The 21,118-nt window shown below is 52.0% G+C and overlaps 1 protein-coding gene across 1 annotated transcript in view; it reads right to left on the reverse strand.

The window, feature by feature from the left end:
- Positions 1 to 21,118, reverse strand: part of COL23A1 (collagen type XXIII alpha 1 chain) — a 313,725-nt gene that overhangs the window by 60,593 nt on the left and 232,014 nt on the right. The gene's annotated exons all lie outside the window — the stretch shown is intronic.

Raw genomic sequence — 21,118 nt, forward strand, 5'->3', positions numbered from 1 at the left:
ACTACATAGAGACACTACTGTGGCCTTCAAATGCCTGAACTTGGGAATGGCAGGAGCTGCCCTGTCCACTGCCTATCCCCCTTCCACCTGCTAGAACCTTCTGCACCCCCTCCCCCACAGCCTGGGGCAGCTGCTCATGAATTTCTCTTGACTGATTGCACATAAGGTCCACACCAACAAGCAGCATCTTCCGTCCATAGCTTTGAAAGCCTTCTGGAATTTGTGATGTGAACCATCCTGCCTCCACCTTTTCCCCGCTCTGCTCACATCGGTCCCCAGACACAGCTACCTTGATGCTGAAGGAGGAGAATGCTGACCAGTCCCCAGTCCTGAGTCAGGGGACGTTTGCTCAGGTGCTGGGGGAAAAAAGGTATGCAGAAGTGAAGGTGTCCATACTAGGCTGCTGTTTGAGACACATGTGTCCCTTCCCCCTCTGTGGTGCCCATCCATGGCTTGCTGCCCAGGAGGGGTCCAGAGGCCAGAGATCCACAGGCTCAGACAGTATTACAAGGAACTGCTCTTTCCTATATAAGTCAACCTTAACTTCCTTCCTCAACCCCCACAACAACCACAGCGGAGAGGCAGAGGCTGGCCACGAATCAGGTCTGCGGCAGAATAGTTTACTAAAAAATTCATGTGGACGTCTGAGGGGCTCAGTTGGTTGAGTATCTGCCTTCATCTCAGGTCATGACTGTGGGGTCCTGGGACAGAGCCCTGCGCCGGGCTCCCTGCTTAGCGGGGAGCCTGCTTCTTCCTCTCACCCTCCCTCTCTCAAACAAATAAACTCTTTAAAAAAATTTTTTTAAAGAGTTTATTTATTTGACACAGAGATCACAGTAGGCAGAGAGGCAGGTAGGGAGAGGGTGGGGGGCGGGGGGAAGCAGGCTCCCTGCCAAGCAGAGTGCCCCATGCAGGGCTCGATTCCAGGACCCTGAGATCATGACCTGAGCCAAAGGCAGAGGTTTTAACCCACTGAGCCACCCAGGTGCCCCTAAACTCTTTAAAAAAATTTTAAAAAATTCAGGTGTATGAATTTTCCTTCCTCCTGGTTCCAAGCAAGCAGTCCACTGTGCGTCCCAGCCCAGGGATCAGCGCGTGGCAGGAAAGCAGAAGCAGCCCCGGTCAGTAGCACTTCTAGAAGGAGGGAGGGTCTTCAAGGAAGAGAAAGAAGAAAGAGTCCTCTGGATGTGGAGGGGGTCCTTCCTGGCATGTTACACCCTGAAACCTTTGCAGGTGCCTGGGGTTGATCATACATATGTACCATGTTTTCTTCATCCATTCATCTCATCGGGTCATGGATGCTTGCATTGTCTACTGTGAATAGTGCTGGGATGAACACAGGTGTGCAACCTTCTCAACACCCTATTTCCAATGCTTCTGGATATATACCTACAAGCAGGATTGCTGGGTCACACAGTAATCCCATTTTTAATTTTTGGAGGAAGCTCCATATTGTTTCCTCTGCTGACACCACCATTTGACATTCCCACCAATGAAGCCTTCAATTTCTCCATTGCCTCCCTGACATTTGGATTTTTAGTTTGTTCTGGTTTTTTGTTTGTTTGCTTTGTTTTGTTTTTTGGTCTTGGCGGCCCTCAGAGGTATGACGTGATACTGCATTATGGTTTTAATTTGTCCTTCCTTAGTAATTAGCAATGTTGAGCATCTCTTTATATGCCTGTTGGCCATCTGTATGTGTGTATCTTCTTTGGAGAAATGTCTAGTCATCGCCCATTTTGTAGTTGGATTTTTGTTGTCGAGCTGTCAGAGTTCCACATGCTGGGTATTAACTCCTTATCAGACACGTGGTTTGCAAGTATCATCTCCCATGCTGTAAGTTGCCTAGGCATTCTGTTGATGGTTTCCTTGCTGCCTGGGAGTTTTAAACTTTGATGTAGTCCAATTTGCCTATTTTCGCTTTTGTTGCTTTTTTAACCTTTTGAGTTGATTTTTGTCTATGGTGTGAGGTAAGGGCCCCATGTCATTCTTTTGCATGTGGATATTCAGTTTCCCCAGCACCTTCTGTTGAAGAGACTGTCTTTTCCCCATTGGATAGTCTTGGTGCCTCTGCTGAAGGTCATTTGACTGTATTAGTGAAGCAGTCACGTGGTCCTCATAGTTGCTCAATACCAGACACAAACCTTGAGTCTTGAGCTGGAATTGCCCATGGGCTTTGTTGACTTGGCATGGCCGAGATTCTGGCACTCTCTGAACAGACAACAGCTCTTCACCCTGGTGAGGGATTTGCAGCTTATGAGCATGTCCAGGTCCATGACCTCAGGTGAGCCCATGCTGCTTGGTCACCTGCCAACTTAACATCTCCATGTAGATCTCACCAACAAGTCAGGCCGACAGTGGTCAAAACATACGTCTTGGTCTCCTCCCCAGCTCCTGGATGCAGCTGGCCTGGTCTTAGGCCCTTTCTCCTCTCTGGACACATCTGTTTTCAGGGAGAGCGAGGGTGTGGGAATGGGAACCCCACTGGCACATACAGCATCATGTTTCTCTGCCTGTAGGAGGGAAAAGGCCCACTTTCACTCACAAGGCCTGGAGCGCTGGTCACTCACTCCTTCCGGGCTTTCACCAGGCCACAGAAGCTCGAGCTCGGCTCACCAAGGCTGCCTGCCTTGGGTCTCAGGCTGAGGTGAGGGACACAGCAGGAAAGGGGCCCACAACTGGGACAGTGAGCCAGTCTGAAAGCTAAAGCACACCACGGTTTCCTGCTGGTCATTACTGGGTACGACTATAAAATTCTCTGTCTGCGTAACTCAAGCCAGATGAAGACATTTGCCTTCGCTGAGGCGGCTGAACAAATGGATTTGTCTGGTGGTTCACCTGGGTGGCATGGTTAGGCAGAGGGCCCAACGAGGAGGGGTGATTGCAGGCCAGCAGCTGTCCAGGCAGGGTGCAGTGCCCCGCCTCCCAGAGCCTTTGGGGAAGTTCCCAGCAGACCTGGAGTGGGGTAGGGCCTGGGTATCCCCGGGCATCCAGGGCCTGTGGGGCTGAGGCCCAGCACGTCAGACAGTACTGCCAACTGAAAGGGCCTAGGTCGAGAAGGAGAATGAGCTTGATGCTCATTCCAGGCTCTCCCAGGCCAACCCAAACCTGATACCAGAGGACTCCGTGTGAACAACTCACAAACTGACAACTGGTCAACCCTTTTTCCAAACAGGCAAAAGTAGGCCCCTGGCCCCACAGTTTGCCCTAGAACTTTCTCCTTGCTGTCTTTCTTCTTTCCCTTCTCCAGTGGGAAAACCTCTCCCACTGCCAGCACACACTCAGACATTCAGGCTGCCCTGGGATGCATCTGGGAGTCGGTCTTGATTATCCTGCTATGTACAGATGGGAAAACTGAGGCTTTGAGGGGGAGGACAAGTCTTGCCCAAGGATGCTGTTGGGAAAACGGTTCCAGCTGGAAAATCTGCACATGATGAAGCCCAGATGGTGCCGTTCTCCTGGGACCCACAGAGCTGTAGGGACCCTGGCTGCCACAGGGGCATCTGTGAGGTATCCCTCCAAAAGTTGTGGGCAACAGAGACCAACCCGAGGACAGGAAAGACATGATTGATATGGAAGCTGTTTACCTGGGGCAGATTACTCAACCTCTCTGGGACGTGACCCATGTGGATGGAATTTTAGGGGTGATGGAATGACAGCTGCTATGCCAAAATATTATACCGAAGAGCTGGAAGCATACGTAACAGACTGGGGGCAGAGAAGTGGTGCCTATGTGGGGTCCCAACAAGTCACAGGCTGTACGGGTCTTTGGAACATGGAGCCCTGCTGTCAATGAGCTCGTGTGTGTTCCCCAGGGCGGGTAAAGCCCGAGTCACAGGAGCTGCAGGCCAGTGACTTTGTGGGCAGGGTATGAGTGCCAATGCAAGGCCAGTTGGGGATTTTCCATGTCCCTACATGGTTCACAGACCGTCTGGGGACCTGGGGACCAGGAGGTAGGGCTTGCATGGCCTGGGGATGGAGTTTCTCAATTAAATCCCGGAACCTGGGCTCCAGCTTGCAGCAAAATGACTTTGGATGCCTGTGATGACCATCTGCCCAGTAAGTAACCACAGAGGATGATGGTTTTCTCAAGCACCGTTCAAAGCCAGACAATATGGAACCATTTGTAGCCCATAAACATCTCGTCTCTGGTTGGGCTGGAGAACTCACACGCCATGACCAGATCCAACGTGGGTCCCACACCTGGACAGGCTCTTATGGAGGTCTGAAGCCTGAGGATGTGGTTCTCAATCTGGTGGCCTCTTGAGCGTCTCTGGCCTCAACCTCCTCTAGGACTCCCTCTCTAGCAACATCCACTGTAATAAATGGCCCGGACATGTTGGGGGAAGCTGCCCAGACCCCCGTGTTCCTCAGGTCACCCAGTCCTTGGCCCCTCCCATGCTCCTCCTAGGGCAGAGGCTTTGGTGCAATTCATCTTACTGAATCTCTATACAGTTCTAGAAAGTGCTTTAATCCCTTTGACTCTCTTCTCAACTGGGGAAAAGGAGTCGTCAAGAAATGTTGCCAGAGGTAACAACCAAAAGGCAGAGGAACCCAAATGTCCACAGATGGGTGAAGAGATGAAGAAAATGTGCTGTGTACACACAACGGAATATTGTTCAGTCTTAGAAAAAGAAGGGCATTCTGACGCACACCACACCACGGATGAAATGTGAGGAAGTCATGCTAAGTGAAATACGCAGGTCGCAAAAAGACAAATACTGTATGATTCATTGCCCTTACGCGAGGTGCCTGGAGTCGTCAAATTCAGAGGGACAGAAAGCAGCCAGGGGCTGGGTGGCAGAGACAGGAATCAGTGTTTAAGGGGGACAGGGCTTTTGTTAGGGAGGATGAAAAAGTTCCGGGAATCGATCACAGTAACAGTTGAACAGCCCCATGGATATACCTAATGACACTTAAAAACAGTTAAAATGGTCAATTTTATGTGGTGTGGATTTTACCAAAGTTAAAACAAAACAAAAAAAAGGAATGCTCCCAGGGTTCTCAGCTCCCAAGCGCCAGAGCTCAAGTGTGAAGTCAGGCTGGCCTCTGTTGACCACAGAAATGTCACTGGCAGCGTGGCTGATGACCGTCTGCTGCTGAGTATCTACAGAGAGCCTGGCACTGTGTAGTCATGGGGCACAGTGGTGTCCCTGAGGTCACACAGCGAGGAGATAGCAGAACAGGGATTTGAACCCAGGTGGAGCACATGTCCTCTGAAGTCCTCAGTCATTGTGACCAAGGCCAAGTTCTTATCACCATTCCAGGTCATGTCCAGAGCCTCCTGCAGCCTTAGGACCAGGCCCTTCTCAAAGGCACTGGGGGCCCCTTTCTCTGACCCTCTTCCCAGAACTCTAGGAAGGAGCCTGGGGGCCATCTGGACTGAACACCCTGGGCCTTCAATCTGGAGCTCTTTGTGGTTACCCAAGGCCCTGGGGCCATTGTGGGGTTATGCGCTGAGCAGAGGAGGCAAGGGAGGTCCCTGGATTTGAGCTGCTAAGACCAGATCACAAAAACATCTCCCCAGATCATTTTGTTTTACAAGTTTCAGACAAACCTAGGAGTTGGAATCTCTTGCTCAGGGGAAGGAGAGTGTTCTCCCTGCTCATTTCCTGCCTGGGCTAACAAAGCCCCCTGCCCCTCACAGGAATGGGGGGCAGGTGTGTTTTGTGGGCACCTCGGGGGAGGGCCTTTGTCGCCTGGAGTAGCTGGCCACCTGGCAGGTTGCACCAGCTTGGCCAGCATCGAGGGCTGTGTTGGTCTCTGGGAATTAAAATCCCAGTTTCTTACTCAGCAAATACGGTTCATTCCAGAAGGAGTGTCTTGTTCCTAAAGGCTCCACCACGTATCACGCTATGGGGAGCCCTGCTGCATTTTTCAAAATCCTGAAGCAGTTTGTAAAACCAAGGCCACAGGCAGCTGGGCATATGTTTGTTTGGGACTGGGGTTGTGCCCAGGCTGGTGACAGATTCCTCCAGTCTCCATGACTAGACCAGGCAAACCCACTAAGATATCATGCCCCTCAGGGGATGAATGAACAGGGCCCATCTTGCAGGGGGTATGGTGGACCGGTGGGGGATCCCAGCCTCACAATCACGGAGGGCCCCAAATGTGGACCTTGCTGTTCTGTCCGAAGGAGATCGCACCTGACAGCCCCAGAAGCCCCCTGATGGTGTTAATAAAAATAACAGGGAGGTAACACTTTGCTGTCTGCTCTATAGTTAGTTTTGATCTTGGTTCCACAGTATTAATCCATATCCTCCTTATACTGGATCTATGAGGAATACTACCATTGTCGTCCCCATTTTATAGAAGGAGAAACTGAGGCACAGAGAGATGGAGGACCTTCTGAGTCACAGCCGGTAGTAGGCGGGGCCCTGCAATGTAGACCCTAAGCATGCATATCCAAATCCCACTGCCTGCCTCCCGCTAGAGGAGGTGGTCGCTGGAGGAAGGGGCGCCCAATAGGCCACGGGTCCCAGAACTCCTTCTTGGCACTTGTTATTCTATTTTTCAGAATACAGGGATCACACGCACAATGGAAGGAGCCCGGGGATGGCTCTCAGAGGTCTGTGAATTAAATACTGAAGTGTCAATTAAATACTGAATTAAAATACTGAATGCCGGATTCTGGCATGCCCTCCGCACGCCATCTGACATGCCTGCTGTTTCCAGGCTGCTTCCTCTGCCTGAATCAGGAGTGGCTTTAATAACATGTTTCAAACAGGATCAAAGAGTTCAGACCTATGACCTGTACTGGTGGTGCACAGCACCCACGGGTCCCTGCGGGAAAGGGCTTCTGCGAGATGGGGGCACGAGCCCGGGGAGGAGGTGCCACCGCTGCCACCCGCTGCCACCAGCTGCCACCCGCTGAGGGCCTCTGCTGTCTATTTAATTGGCAGCTCACCCAAGATGCAGGTGTGAACAGGCATGGAGACCCAAGGGAGGTGTCCCGTCCAAGTCACAGGACTAGTCAGAAGCGGAGAGGTGGGCCGGCACCAACACGGCCCTCCTCAGTGCCTCACTTTCAGGGAAACTGACTGCAGTTGAGGCACATGGGCTAGAAATACAGCATGTCTCAAAGAGGCAAGAGCAAAAAGGACTTGGGAAGAAGCAGACCGTGGGTGGATGGTTTCTGGAGCAGAGTGATGGGGCTCACAGGTGGGCTTCTGGTCAAGGGATGCGTGCGTCTTAGCCCAGAGACTTCAAGGGACTTCTTGAAGGATCCTTCTGAGTGACAGCTTTAAGGATCATGGGGACCCCAGGTTGGGGCCACCTGGCCACAGGCCATTCCTTGGGCTTGGCAGAGCCCCCTACCCACCTCCCCTGGCTCAGGCTATGGAAGGGACAAAGCGAGCTCCTGGGAAGAGTGAAATGCCCCCCTTGGAGGGGCCAGGACACGCCATGGCACTTCCCTCCCAAGAGCTCAGCGCCACGAGAGCATCTCTGAGGCTGAAGAAGGCTCTGACCCACTCACTGGCCTGGATTGGAAGGAAGGGGAGTGTAGTGAGGGACTCTGGGGTTGGGGGAGGGGGAAAGGAGAAGGACCTTCTTAAGCTCTCTTCCTGGGTTGAAAGGTTGCCCTGTGTATGGAAAAAGCTGCAGGTCAGGCTGAGAAAGGGGTCGGATCCTAAGGAACTGTGGCTCGCAGCTGGGGAGCATACTGGGAGCACCGGCCATGGGTGGCTGGGATTGGGTGGGAGCGCTCAGGGTGACCAGGGCTCAGCCAGACCCAGATTTGTGCTTGTGCAGGTCTGCTTCTCCCCAGAGCCTATCATCTCCTGAGATCCCATTTCCTGTTGGAGAACAGGCTCCATGGAGGTGCACAGAAACCAGCACCCCCCCCAAATATACCAAATTCCTTAACTCGCCATACACCCCAAAGCCTTAATCACTGACACCTGGGCCAGGGTAACCCTCTGAACTTAATGAAGACCAGGATTTATTGCTTTCAGAGAATGAAGGGATTTTTATTTTGTTTTATTTCATTTTTCACTTAAAAGCCATTCGTGGAAGCTTTGATTTTCATGAGAATTCCTCATAACCTGCAGGTTACAAGCCTCACCCTGTGCCACGCAGAGGGTTCTAGAAAAGGGTAGATGAAGCCGGGCAGCTGGAGGTCTTTAGAACGAGGTCAGCCTGGAGACTCAGGAAAAAAGCTGGCCACTCAGCATGAGCCAACCTGCTCCAAGGTGACCTAACCTGAGGGCCCTGGACCATGGACGCCTGGCTCCCCAGGATGGGAAAACAAAGCTCTCTGGGGGGGGAAAAGCATGCTAGCCCCCAGCAGGACCCAGTGTGCTTCAACTTCTGCATCTAGTAAATACAGGGGCAGGTGGTCATTAGAGTGACCCAACCATTGCAGTGTACCCAGAACTTTTCTGGGACTTCCAGTGCCAAAACTGGGGCAGTCTGGGGCAAACTGGGATGAGTGGTCACCCCAGTGGGCGGCCCGTGAGGAAGGAAGGAGGCTCTCAACACTGCCTCTGTACCATCTGCTCCCCTCACTCCCCACCCTCTGCCAAATACACATGGCTTTCCTTCTGTTTCTCAAAGCTGCCAGGCCTAGTCCTACCCCAGGACCTTTGCACAAAGCATTTCCCCCACCTAGGGCTCTGTGCATCTCTACGTGGCTGACTCCTTGCTGTGCTTCTGGGAGATAGATTCCTGTTTTCCTTTTTCTTTTCTTTTCTTTTTTTTTTTTTTTAGGAATAAGAGAGAGAGCATGAGCAGGGGGAGGAGGCTCAGGAGAGGGAGAAGCAGGGTCCCCACTGAGCACATTAGTGTCTCTTGTTACAGGTTGGTGGGGGGAGGGCTTCCCAGAGGTGCAGGAAGATTCATAAGGTCCCCGAGGGGCTGCTCCCAGCATCCTGGCCCAAGGGGCCATGGCCCATGGAGTCTCCCTGTGCCACTGACTCACATCCCAAGGGGCTTCAGTGACTCGCCATTTGTTCCTCTTGAACCCCCACACCTGCTGGAGACATTCAGGGGACTCCCGATTTCCCTGGCCCTCATCTGTCGGGTCTGTCCAGCTCAGAGGTGACCCCACTGTCTTCCAATTGCCCCATCCATCAAAAAGGAGTGGCTCCCTGCCCTTCAGGGCCACTGGGCCCTTCTGGGGACCAGGAGGTCACAGGGGCACTGAATGGGGACCTGCCATCGCCACCCACTCAGAGGATCGGGGGCCAGTAGGCCCTGGTACCCCGACACCTACAGATCTTTCTCTTGGCCCCAGGACAGTCAGCCACACTGTGTCCAGCTGTGTTTGGGGCAGTGTCATTGTCTAAAGAGCTTCACTGAGATAATTATTTCATATACCATACAGTTCACACCGTGGCATGGGTGTATGACATTCTATTTTTAAACATTTTTGTTATTTCTTAAAAATGGTGGTGGGATGCCTGGCTGGCACAAAGGGCTAAGCGTCTGGCTCTTGGTTTTGGCTCGGGTCGTGATCTCAGGGTCATGGGATGGAGCCCCACGTCCGTCTAGCTCTGTGCTCAGCAGGGGAGTCTCCTTGAGGATTATTTCTCTCCCTTCTCCCTCTGCTCCTCCCACTTGCATTCTCTCTCTCTCTCTAAAATAAATGAATCTTTAAAAACCATTGCGGTAAGAGGCACATAAAATTTAGCATCTTAACCATTGTTAAAAGAAACCGTGCAGGGGCTTTAAGAACGCCCACACTGTTGTGAAACCATCACCAGCACCCGTCTCCAGAGCTCTCTGGTCTTGCAAAACTGAAATTCTGTCCCCATTAAGCACTGACTCCCCATCTTCCTCCTAGCAGCCCAGGGCAGCACGCTCTTGGGATTGAGTCCTGCATCGGGCTCCCTGCTCAGTGGGGAGCCTGCTTCTCCCTCTCCCTCTGCTGCTCCCCTGCTTGTGATCACATGCTCTCTCAAATCAATAAATAAAATCTTAAAAGAAATTCCCTCTTTTTACAAAAGTTGTTTTTTTCTAAATTATTTACTTATTTGACAGAGATCACAAGTAGGCAGAGAGGCAGGCAGAGAGAGAGAGGGAAGCAGGCTCCCTGCCAAGCAGAGAGCCCAATGTGGGGCACAATCCCAGGACCCTGGGTTCATGACCTGAGCCAAAGGCAGAGGCTTTAACCCACTGAGCCACCCAGGTGCCCCTGAAATTCCCTCTTTTTAAAGGCTGAATAATTTATTCTATTGTATGTGTATTACACATTATGTTATCATTTTTTAAAATGCCGGTATATTATATGTGACATACAATTTGCCTTTTAGACCACTTTTCAGTGTAGAGTTCAGTGGCATCAGGCACATTCCTGCTGTTGCGCCACCATCACCACCTTCTGGTTCTGAAATTTTCCCTCCTGTCCCCAAAGAAGGTCTGTGCCCATTAAGCACGAACTCCCCCATCCCCTTCCCCCACCCCCTGGTAACTTTAATCTATTTGCTGTCTGTGAACTTGTCTGTTCCAGATATCTAAATATTTCACTATAACATGTAATCCTACAGGATCTGTCCTTTTGATTTCACTTAGTATCATGTCTTCAGCGCTCATCCATGTCACCCCATTGTTATAACCCGAACATCTGCCCCTCCAGAATTCCGATATTAAAATCCTAACCCGGGGCGCCTGGGTGGCTCAGTGGGTTAAAGCCTCTACCTTCAGCTCAGGTCATGATCCCAGGGTTCTGGGATCGAGCCCCGCATCAGGCTCTCTGCTCAGCAGGGAGCCTGCTTCCTCCTCTCTCTGACTGCCTCTCTGCCTACTTGTGATCTCTGTCTGTCAAATAAATAAATAAAATAAAAAAATAAAATAAAATAAAATCCTAACCCTCCAAAGTGATGTTGTTAGGAGGCAGACACCAGGCCCTTTGCATGGCTTTCGGTCAGCCTTCTGCAATGGGGAGACGTCACTGCTGCTCTGGCTGTGCTTCCAGAGCTCTGGAGGGGGTGCCGGGATGCCATGGGGAGCAAGGAAGGGTGCTCCTGCCTGTGGAGATGCCATGTGTCAAGGAGTGTGCCCAGCACCCCTGCCAAGAAGGTGGCAGGTCTTTGACCCTGCAGAGGAACTAAGAGAGACTTAGAGAGAGAAGGAGCTTGGCCCAAATCACATGGCTGGTGTGTGGCAGGCCAGGATCTGAATCCAGCTGTGTCCAATTCCAAAGCACTTGCCTTTTTTTTTCTTTTAAAAAAGAAATGGGTTGGGCACCTGGGTGGCTCAGTGGGTTAAAGCCTCTGCCTTCTGCTCAGGTCATGATCCCAGGGTCGTGGGATCAAGCCCCGCATGGCATCGGGCTCAGCAGGGAACCTGCTTCTTCCTCTCTCTTTCTCTGCCTGCCTCTCTGCCTACTTGTGATCTCTGCCAAATAAATAAATAAAATCTTTCAAAAAAAGAGAGAGAGAAAAAGAAATGGGTTCTGAGTGGGGCTTCTCCAGTCTATCCACATGCTATTGTCTGGCTAGAGACCCCAGGACACCAGGTTCATGCAGCTCCTTTACCATCCTGGTTCCTGTCCTGCTGTGTGGAAGTGGCGGGGGGGCTGGGGCTACCTTCGAAAAGTTCTCGGGGTACTCAGCCCCACCCCCCGTTTCAGATTCAGCGGGACTGGAGTGACCCAAGAATTTGTGTTTTTAATAAGATCTCAGGGGAAGCTGTTGCTGCTGGTCCAGCAAATACAGTCGGAAACCAGTTGATTTCTCCTCTCTTTAATCATTGTCTTTCCTATGAAATAGCTCAAGCCACAAGTGCTTTATTCACGGTGCCATGTTGCCTTCTGTGTGCTCAGGGGATGGGGGGCTTACGAAACCCAGGACACCTGTTCTGGGCTCAAAAACCTCCAGAGGTCATTTCTGCTCCTACTACAGTCAGGAAGTGTAAGCATTTCGGTGTGCAAGGTGCTATTCTGAGCTCTGCTACGCCAATTCTTATGAAATCTGCATAGCCGCCCTCTAGCTCAACCTATCGAGGAGGAAATTGCACTCAGAGAGGGCAAGTCACTGGCCTGAAGTCACACAGCAGCAAGCAGCAAGGGCAGGATTTGGCCCCAGAGTGGTCTGGTGCCAGAGTTCATGCTCTGAGCCGCAGGTTATTCTCAGCTGGGACGGAAGTCCCTTACCCGTTCTGGGGGTAACTGCTGAATAGCCTAATTCCTGTCCCCACCTCATTCTCCCATTCGATTCCCCAGCCTCTGTGAACAGCATCATCACCTACCCCATAGACCCCAGGAATGCGGGTGGGTACATCTGTTCACACTTCCTGATCACTGCCTCTGAATACAAAAGACCACAGGGTGCTGCTCTGTGTGGCAGACCACGCCTCAGCGCTTTTATGGAATTTTCCATGTCTTACTAGAAGCACCACCACAACCCCATGTGGCGGACACTATTATCCCCATTTCACTGATGTGGAACCACAGCATCAAGAAGTAGGGTGACATGCCTCAAAACACAGTCAAGAAGAGAAAGAACCAGAGTCACCCCTTTTCTGTACCTACAGGGTCCCGTGCTAGCATCTCTCCATTGGGCAGTGGTCACAGCCTCCTCTGTGGCTCCCCGTTTCTTCTCATTCTCTACCTGGTCACGAATCTGATCATACCACTGCCCTTTCAAGCCATCCACAGACTCCCCACTTCCTCGGGACACAGTCTGAGCTCCTTGGCCAAAGCCCTCTCAAGCTGAGCCAGACATCCCCCTCTGGTCTGTTCTGCCTATCCCAGACTTGTCCTCTACACATCACTCCAGGCCCACCTTTCGCCAGAACACCATGGCCCCTGAGCTGTGTTGCTTACATCTCCAATGTTCTTTTTCCCATTTCTTGCCAGAAAGCTCCTACTCATCCTTCAAGATCCACCTAAGATACGAACTGTCTTCTGGGAAGTCTTCCTGGCTGGCTGCCTGCATCTGGGTTGGGGATATTTGCTTGCTACAGTCCTTAGTGCCTTGGGATGGAGCCGTCTGCCCATCTGTCACTCTGCCAGCCCCTGGGCACCACAAAGCAGAGACCCCATTTCATTTGCCTTGGTCTTCTGAGAGCCACCTCTGAGGTCCAGGCCGAATCCACCTAAACAGCACCAAGGTAGATGGTCACCAGGGGCCACAGAAAGGGGTTCTGGATTCTTGAGTGTCAACCAGCAGCCTGTGTCTGACTCTAATCTCCGGTGGACACTGGGAAAGGAAAAGATGCTACCTTTATTGCTAGACACCTATGCCTGTCCCCCTCTGCCTGCTGGGGCAGTAAAACAGCTGTTTATGAACCAAGGGCAAGGTCTTTCTAGCCAGGGCTGCTCGAAACCACTCAGGGCAGATGGAGTCTGGGGAAACGGCTGGTAACCACTCTCCAGGGAGAGCCCTGAGCCCCTAGATAATTAGCCACATGTGTGTGGGAGACAGGCCCATTTTTTTTCTCCCAAGGATTTATGAGAAGGGGGAGTATTCTCATTGACCTCCATTTCAGGAAAGGCCTCTTTCTGGAACACTTGCCGAATATTCCATCGACAGCAAAGCACATATGCTCGCAGTCAGCCTGCTTGACATCGTCATACCCGGCATATGTTTCTTGTCTCGTGCATCTTAGCACTCGCTGCAGGAACTGCCTGTATTTCTGAAGGTCCCTAAACACAGCTCCGAACGAGGCACTTATAATTTACCCTTCATGAAAGCCGTCTCTGCTCTTTCCAAACATACTTGGAAGTGGATTTGAAGTTTATTTAAAGGAAAAAAAAAATTTTTTTTTAATAGAGAGTGTTTGTGAATTCTTCCTTGCCAGCCCTCCTCTTGGGACCCTGGGAACGAGTCCTTCAGCTTGCAGACATTGACACCCTTGTGACTGTGGACATGTGGATATGGGTCATCTATCCGCTCAGACCTTTCTCGAGCTCACCCTCTGTTTACTCACTTGTTAGGGTGCTTCTCCTTCTGCCCCACTGTCTGTCTTTTTCTTTTTTTTTTTTTTTAAAGATTTTCTTTATTCATCTGACACAGAGAGAGAGAGAGAGAGCACCAGCAGGGGCAGCAGCAGACTCCGGGCCAGGCAGGAAGCCCAATGCGGAGCTCGATCCCAAGACCCTGGGATCATGACCACAGCCGAAGGCAGACACTTAACGGACCCAGGCGCCCCCACCCCTGCTGTCCCTTCTGTTTCTTCTACTCAGGCACTGCTTCCTCATTATGATTCAATCATCCACTGAGCCCTCTGTCCAAAAATGGCTCAGGACATCCCGTGGGGCTAATGAACGACTTTGCTCATCCAGGTAAAGCTCCCTCTGGATGTTTGTTTGCCCACTGGTCCCGTCCCCCCGGCCCCGAGTTCTCCATCTTTGTCCGTCTTTTGGTCCAGCATTAGAGCACTCAGTGCCAGGCACCAGGGAGGGTTGTGAGCAGAGGGGAAGAGACACGCAAGCAACCAATCAAGATGCGCGGCACAGGGAGTCATGTGAGGGACACGTGCATGTTGGAGGGGCAAGGCACGGATGCCTAGGAGCAGCGCCTCAGAAGAGGGATCCGTGCGCAGGGGGGAAAACCTGCCCTCCTTCCCTGGTCTCCCAGAACCCACGGAGCCGCAGCTTGAGGTCTATGGCTACCTCGTGGCATGAAATGCTACACGTGCCTCCTAGACATGCTGTGTCAGAAATAACCTTCTTTCCTGGGCCTATTCAAATGTGTCTCTCTCTTACTGATCCTTAGGGCCCTTCTGCAGAGGAGGACTCCGGGGCTCAGTGGAAGGGAGGGTCAGGGACAAAGTGGCAGAGCTCACCTGTTACAGTTTGGGGACTAGTGGTCAGCCTGCGTAGCCCGCTGCAACCATTGGCCAGCAGGTGGCCCTCTGGACAGCCAGCCACTGGGCCTGTCGGATCCCCTTCAGAAGGCTTTCAGGCCGCTTGGGACTTGGGCTCCATTGTTTGGGAGCCGGGTTCTCCCTGCACCACACAGGTCCTAGAGCTAAGGGGATATCCCCGGCAGAAAAATTGTGATCTTTCTCCAGGAAGCCTAAGGCTCAAAGCCACCCCTCCCTGCCCCAGTCCTGCTATTTCATTGCCGCTTTTCTCCTGGCCTTGGGCCAAAGGGCTGAGAAAGAGGACCTGCTTGCAGAGCAGGGACAGCGAATGCCAAATTCCAGGCTCCGGGTCCTGCAGAGAGAGTGGCCACAGTCCCAGAGAGAACATTCTGGGAGCTCGCTCACCCAACACTGCCCTGCGTGGGTGAGCACGACTGGCAGCCCCGCAGAAAGGAGGGAGTTATCTTCTATTTAAGTCTTCACAGAGGTCTTCAACTTAACATGGTACATTAATTAATTATGTGGCTTGGTGAATTTATTAACAACAACAACAACAAAAGGTAAAGTACCACTTGGTGAAGACAACAACCTAAACCAATCCTAATTGATATTATTTCTAGATGCTTAAAGAGGGAGCAAACCGGCAGAACTTTTTTTTTTAATAAAAAAATAAATTTAAAGAAAAAGGAGCTGTCTGGGAGTTAAAGATGGGAGATGGAGTGCCTACATTTATCTCTACTCTGTCCAGAACCCTGAGCTCTAAGGGCAAGGAAATCAGGAGAGGATTTTTATAAATAAAGTTTTATTAGGACGTAGTCGTGTCTCTAGGGTCTATGACTGCTTTCATACTGTAACAGCACAGCTGGTTCCAATGGAGATGGTACTGGCCCCCCTGATCTGGATAGTTGTCCTTCCTCAAGCTGGATAGCAGCCTGTGTGTGTGTGGTGGGGGGGCGTAGCTTTCTGGAGACAGAAAAACAGTGTCTAGCCTGCAGGACACGAAGTAAAGTTGAGGGATGAGTGCCATTAACTGAAATTTCACACATGGAATATGGAGGACCCCTCCTCCTCTCCTTCCTCAAAAAGGCTCCGGAATTCGGACATCCACACCTTTGTTGCCAGGCAGGAGTTGAGAGGCCTCCTTCCTAGGGACTCTGAGGAGCCCAGGAGAAAGCTCCAGCCAGCTCCCACCCCTGGGAAGCCACTGTTGACCAGCCCCATCTGTCCATGGAGTTGTCAGTTGACTTCTTTAGGTTTCCACCAGGAAAAATGAGCCAAAGGTGCTGGACATCTGAGAGTCTCTTGATGAAAGACAGAGGTCAAAACAAGTGGGGAAGAGCAACTCTAAGGGTGTGGGTTTTCAGAAAACATAACAACAACAACAACAACAACAACAGAAGTTAAGTTCAGAGAAACGGTCAATATAGCCATGAAACAAGATCAGAAACAAGATCAATATCCAGAAAACGTATGCACAAAATGTCTTGCAAATTGAAAACATGGAGGCAAAGATGAGAATTTCACCAGAGCCAGAGTTGCAAGAATAAGGCTGGGGAACCGGAGAGGCACCTGTTGTCATACAGAAGGGAGACGATGGAGTCTCACCACCTGGGCAAGGGGACTAGAGGTGGAAAGGGTCTTCAGATGGTGGGACTGAGGACTGATGGCTCAAGGACAATGAAAACCAACTGGAGGGTATGTGAAAGGTGGCTCAAGGACAATGAAAACCAACTGAAGGAAAACACAGCCTGCTGGGGCAGCTCTGGCTCAGGGGGTCCAGGACTGGACCTCAGGCTTCCCAGGGCTGTCAGCTCCAATGCCTCAAAGCCCCTTTGTCTGGCAGTCAACCCTTCTCCAGGTGGCCAATTTCAAGTTGCACGTGTCAGCTGGATTTTTCGGCTCACACCCCCCCCAAACCTGCCTGACAGTTCGCTGCTCACTTGATTTCCAAATTTTGTGACACCAACTCATTCCCAGGTGAAAACAACCATATCTGATTTCTTCTGCAGATGACCCAGTCAAGATGGAAATCTGCTGTGTCAGACATTAGAATCCACCAGGGTCAGCTTCCATTTCTTTTTCTTTAATTTAAAAAAGATTTTATTTATTTAAGAGAGAAAGAGAGAGAGTGAGTGGCGGGGGGAGGAGCAGAGGGAGAGTGAGAATCTCAAGCCGACTGTGCTCTGAGTGAGGAGCCTGACACGGGGCTCAGTCCCATGACCCTGAGATCATGACCGGAGCTGAAATCTAGAGTCAGACACTCAACCCACCGAGCCACCCATACACTCCCAGGGACTCCCACCATCCTGCCGATGTCAGAACCACCACTGTCCCTCCTCCAAACATTATGAAGTATGGCTCCCAAATACACTGTATTTCTGTAGGCTTTGACTTCCTTGGGCTTTTTCTGTCCCCAGTCCTCATAGCAACCATGCGCACATGGTCCACTCCCTCCTGTGTCACGCAGGACGTGTCCTTCTTCCGATTAGACCCTCTAAGCCTTCCTCTGCTCCTCCCATTGGCCCCCCATGGCTCTATCCCTGGCCTTCACCTGTGACCTCATTTCAAAGGCCCCATCCCATGAACCATACAGGGACCTTCCCACATGCCTTGCTCTTCCCACGTGCTCACCCCTAGTGCAGCTTCAGAGGAAGTGGCTCTTGGCCTGGGAAGCCCAGCTAACTCCCCGTGGCTAGCTCCCATGACATTAGCTCAAATGTCACCTTAGCTCAAGTGACACCCTCTCTGCCGGTCCTCCCAGCTTCCGGATACCTTCACCAGATCTTGTCACCTGCCCCCTGCAGGTCTTTGTGCTGTGAGAATGTCAGCTCCCTGTCAGGACAGATCCTGTCTTCGTTCCCAGTGCTTGGCACAGAGCAGAAGCTCAGAAACACATGCAATGAGAAAACAGGGGCCAGTAGGGAAATGACTTGCTCCCAGTCCCACGCTAGCAGAGGCCTCTCTGGGATGGGCACAAACCCTGCTGTCACAATGCACTGCCTGCTGCTGGGTCCCCTCCCCTCCCTTGGGTATTGGTGTGCTCATCGACTCTGATGAATGCCTCCAGGCCAAAGGAACCTTCTAAAAGGCAGAAATGCTGCTTCGATGTTTCTCTCAAGAGAGCTGCAGAGCCTGCAAACCAGGGAGCACAGTGTGGGGAGGGGGGTCCCATGTGGAGGCCGTGGAGACACCCAGATCCGGGCTGAATCCCAGCTCCACCCTGGCTAGCTCACCTCATCTCCGTGAGGCTCAGGGTCCTGGTCTGCAGGCCCAGGATCGCATGGCATCTATGTCCTGGAGTTGGGACACTTACCTAAGACTTGTCATTCATGAACCAAACACCAGCCAGGTGCTTGGGGAATGTTGGAATCGAAATGAAAGAGGCCGTCCTGCCTGCTAGGGGCTGAGGCTCAGAACTCAGAATCCAGCTTGAGCCCCATGCTCTCATGAGAGGTCCTGGCCATGGGCCCCCAGGGAATCTGTGACTCACAATAGTGCCCCATCAGGCGGGATCATTGGGTGTGAGGGGGCTCTAAGGATAGAGAGAGCCACCACCGGGAGGGTGGAGCAGGCATGAGTGCCCCAGGGTACAGGGGTTTGGACACCTATCCTTGACTTCTCGATTTCCGGGCAGAGCTGAGACATCTGCTCGGCGGTTCATCTTTTAATCCCAGCCGTTATCAGCTGCTGGGAAAGAGCCCAGCCCAGTCTCCAAGCTGGCAGAACTTTCCTATGAATTCTGCCAAGAGAACAAAGAGTTCCCCAAGAGTGACACAGCTTTCCCGGGGGACCAGCTGGCAGGGCTGGGCTGGGAGAAAGGCACGTGCAAGGCGGGTGAAGATGCCTGGCCTGGGAGGGTGGGCACAGCTGCAAGGAGGCTGGCCTGCCAGGACTGGGCTCCGGGCATCTGAGGCCGTCTTTTCTATGAGCAGAGCCTTTGTGTTGGGGAACTCAGGAGCCTCCTGGTGGTGTGAAGTTCCTGGTCCAAGACCAGCCTGGGCAAGGTGGGTGGCTTGGCTTGGTCTCTCCGCTGGGTGACCCTCGCCCCCCTAGCCACCAACATTCTCCCATTCCCCAGAACTTGAGTGGTCAGTGGTCACTCCAAACCTTTGTGGCCATCCCAAACCTTTTGGTCACCCTCTTCACTTTGGGATGCTTTCCCCCAGTGTCACCTTGCAACATTGGTTACAAATGTCCCTGCTTTCTCGGGCGAGCGGTAGGTGTGATTCACAGCCCACTCACCAGAGACCTCTGAGCTGAGTTCTGTGGGGACAGAAGGGATGCTCAGGGCTCCCACTCTGCAGGGAGAGGCAGCGGGCTTCCGAGCCAGCAGCTGTGACACCGTCCCCCCAACTGATCTAGCAGGAGCACTTTTGGCAAGCTGGCTCGGGAGCAGCTCTGGAAAGCATTCACGGAAGCTTTGTCTTCCTTCCTATCCCTTAACAAATCTGTTTTTCTTAAACTAGCTGGAATGGATTCTGTTGCCCTCAACTACAGATCCTGCACCCAGGGACTCCCTGGGTGAATTTCAAACCCTCTGCCCTAGGAGGTAAGTGGCTTCCACAGATCAAGGGAACAGATAGCAAAAATTGATGAGACAGGCCTCTTGGTCTATATTTGACTTTTAGCAGAAATGTGGTTCAAAGAAGCCTTCTTCACTATGAGAAAAGAGAATGCAAGTTGCAGAGTAGATGGTGAATGATATGAAACTTAGGGCTTGGGAGACAGTAAGGAAGAGTGGGGATTGTAGACAAAGGGGGCAGTTACAACAAACTGTTCCTAGATCCTCCCCTCCCCCTTTTTTTAAAAAGATTTTATTTATTTGAGAGAGAGAATGAGAGAGAGAGCATGAGAGTGGGGAGGGTCAGATGGAGAAGCAGACTCCCTGCTGACTTGATCCTGGGACTCCAGGATCATGACCTGAGCTGAAGGTAGTCACTTAACCAATTAAGCCACCCAGGTGCCCCAGATCCTTCCATTTTTTAAGAGAAGCCAGAAACCGGGGTTTTTGTGTGAAACGTCCCATATTTCTAGATGCCTTTATTTTTAAGTCATCTCTACAAACAATGTGGGGCTTGAACCCCTGAGACCAAGAGTCACCTGTTCTACCGGCTGAGCCAGCCAGGTGCCCCTGAACTGTCCCATATTTTTAATTGCTAGGTCACATTGAAAAAATAATACATTCCAGGCCAAAAACACTCCAGAAGCTCAACACTTCAAGTCTGTGTTTTGCCTCGGGGCTGCCCCTTTGGGACTACAGCCTAAGGGATCAAGTTCCAGCTCTCTCTCTCTCTCTCTTTTTTAATGGCATTTAAAGCCCCTTGCAGGAATCCAGCCTGGTTTCCTCCCCCATCTCTGTTCCTCTCCTCCCCCAACCCTGGCGCGCACAGACCCTTGGCTCTTTATCCAGGCGGCTTCCCTGTCTGCCCATACCCTTTCCCTCCTCATTCCCCTGCCTGGTGAATGCCTACACATCCTCTAAGATCACGGCGATGGCCAAGTCCTTGGTGAAACGCACCCCAATCTCCTGGATCTGAGGCACCTGGAGCTGGGGCTCCCACAGTACCCTCTAGGTCCTTCTGTCTTGGTGCTTCTAACCATCAGGCCCTCTGTGACCCCAAGCCAGCACCAGAAGGATGTCCAGATTTATAGAAAGCATGGACAGTGGGCTACTCTCGGGGTCACAGAGAGCACCTATCCTAGTGGAATGAAGGCTGCTGAGTTTAGGAAACCCAGCAAGGGGAATGTAGATCTGCCCTGCTTCTTACTGCTGTGGTGACATGGGGATCCCCAAACCTGGCCGCGGGACAATGAGGGTAACCCCTGGCCAGCCCTCTTTCCAGAGCTTGAGCCCCACATTTTGGGGAATAGACTTTCCCTCTTGCCCCAGGGGAGTAGCTAGGGGTGTGTGGTCTTGTCTCTGTCCTCCATCCCATGCCCTGGAGGAAGAGTTTGAGGTCCCCCCACAACCTAGAGGTGCAGGGCCAGCACCCCAGGCCCGCCCCTGCCTCCATCTTTCACTCAGGAATCACCTTGCCTTTCTCCTGGTGTCCTGGGTGGGTGGGGATGCATATCAGTGTCTCCTTGCTCCCTCTACCCAGCCCCCAGCTATAACCTGGCTCACTTCACATCTATTAAGCTCTGTATGTATGTATCATCATGCTGGGTGAGGCCAAATCTCCAGGAAGCCACACGTTGCTTCTCTTATGTTGCTGTTAATGACCGTTTTAGGACTGAGGAACCAAGGCTCAGAGCGGCCACGTGGCCTACCCAAGGCACTCACCCGAACCAAGACCATGCCCTTGATGCCAATCTGGCTGTCTTCCGAAAAAGCAGGGTTTCCCTATTGCAGGACAGGAAGGGGACCACT

This window comes from Mustela lutreola, chromosome 5, assembly GCF_030435805.1.
Source record: "Mustela lutreola isolate mMusLut2 chromosome 5, mMusLut2.pri, whole genome shotgun sequence".
Classification (NCBI taxonomy): domain Eukaryota; kingdom Metazoa; phylum Chordata; class Mammalia; order Carnivora; family Mustelidae; genus Mustela; species Mustela lutreola.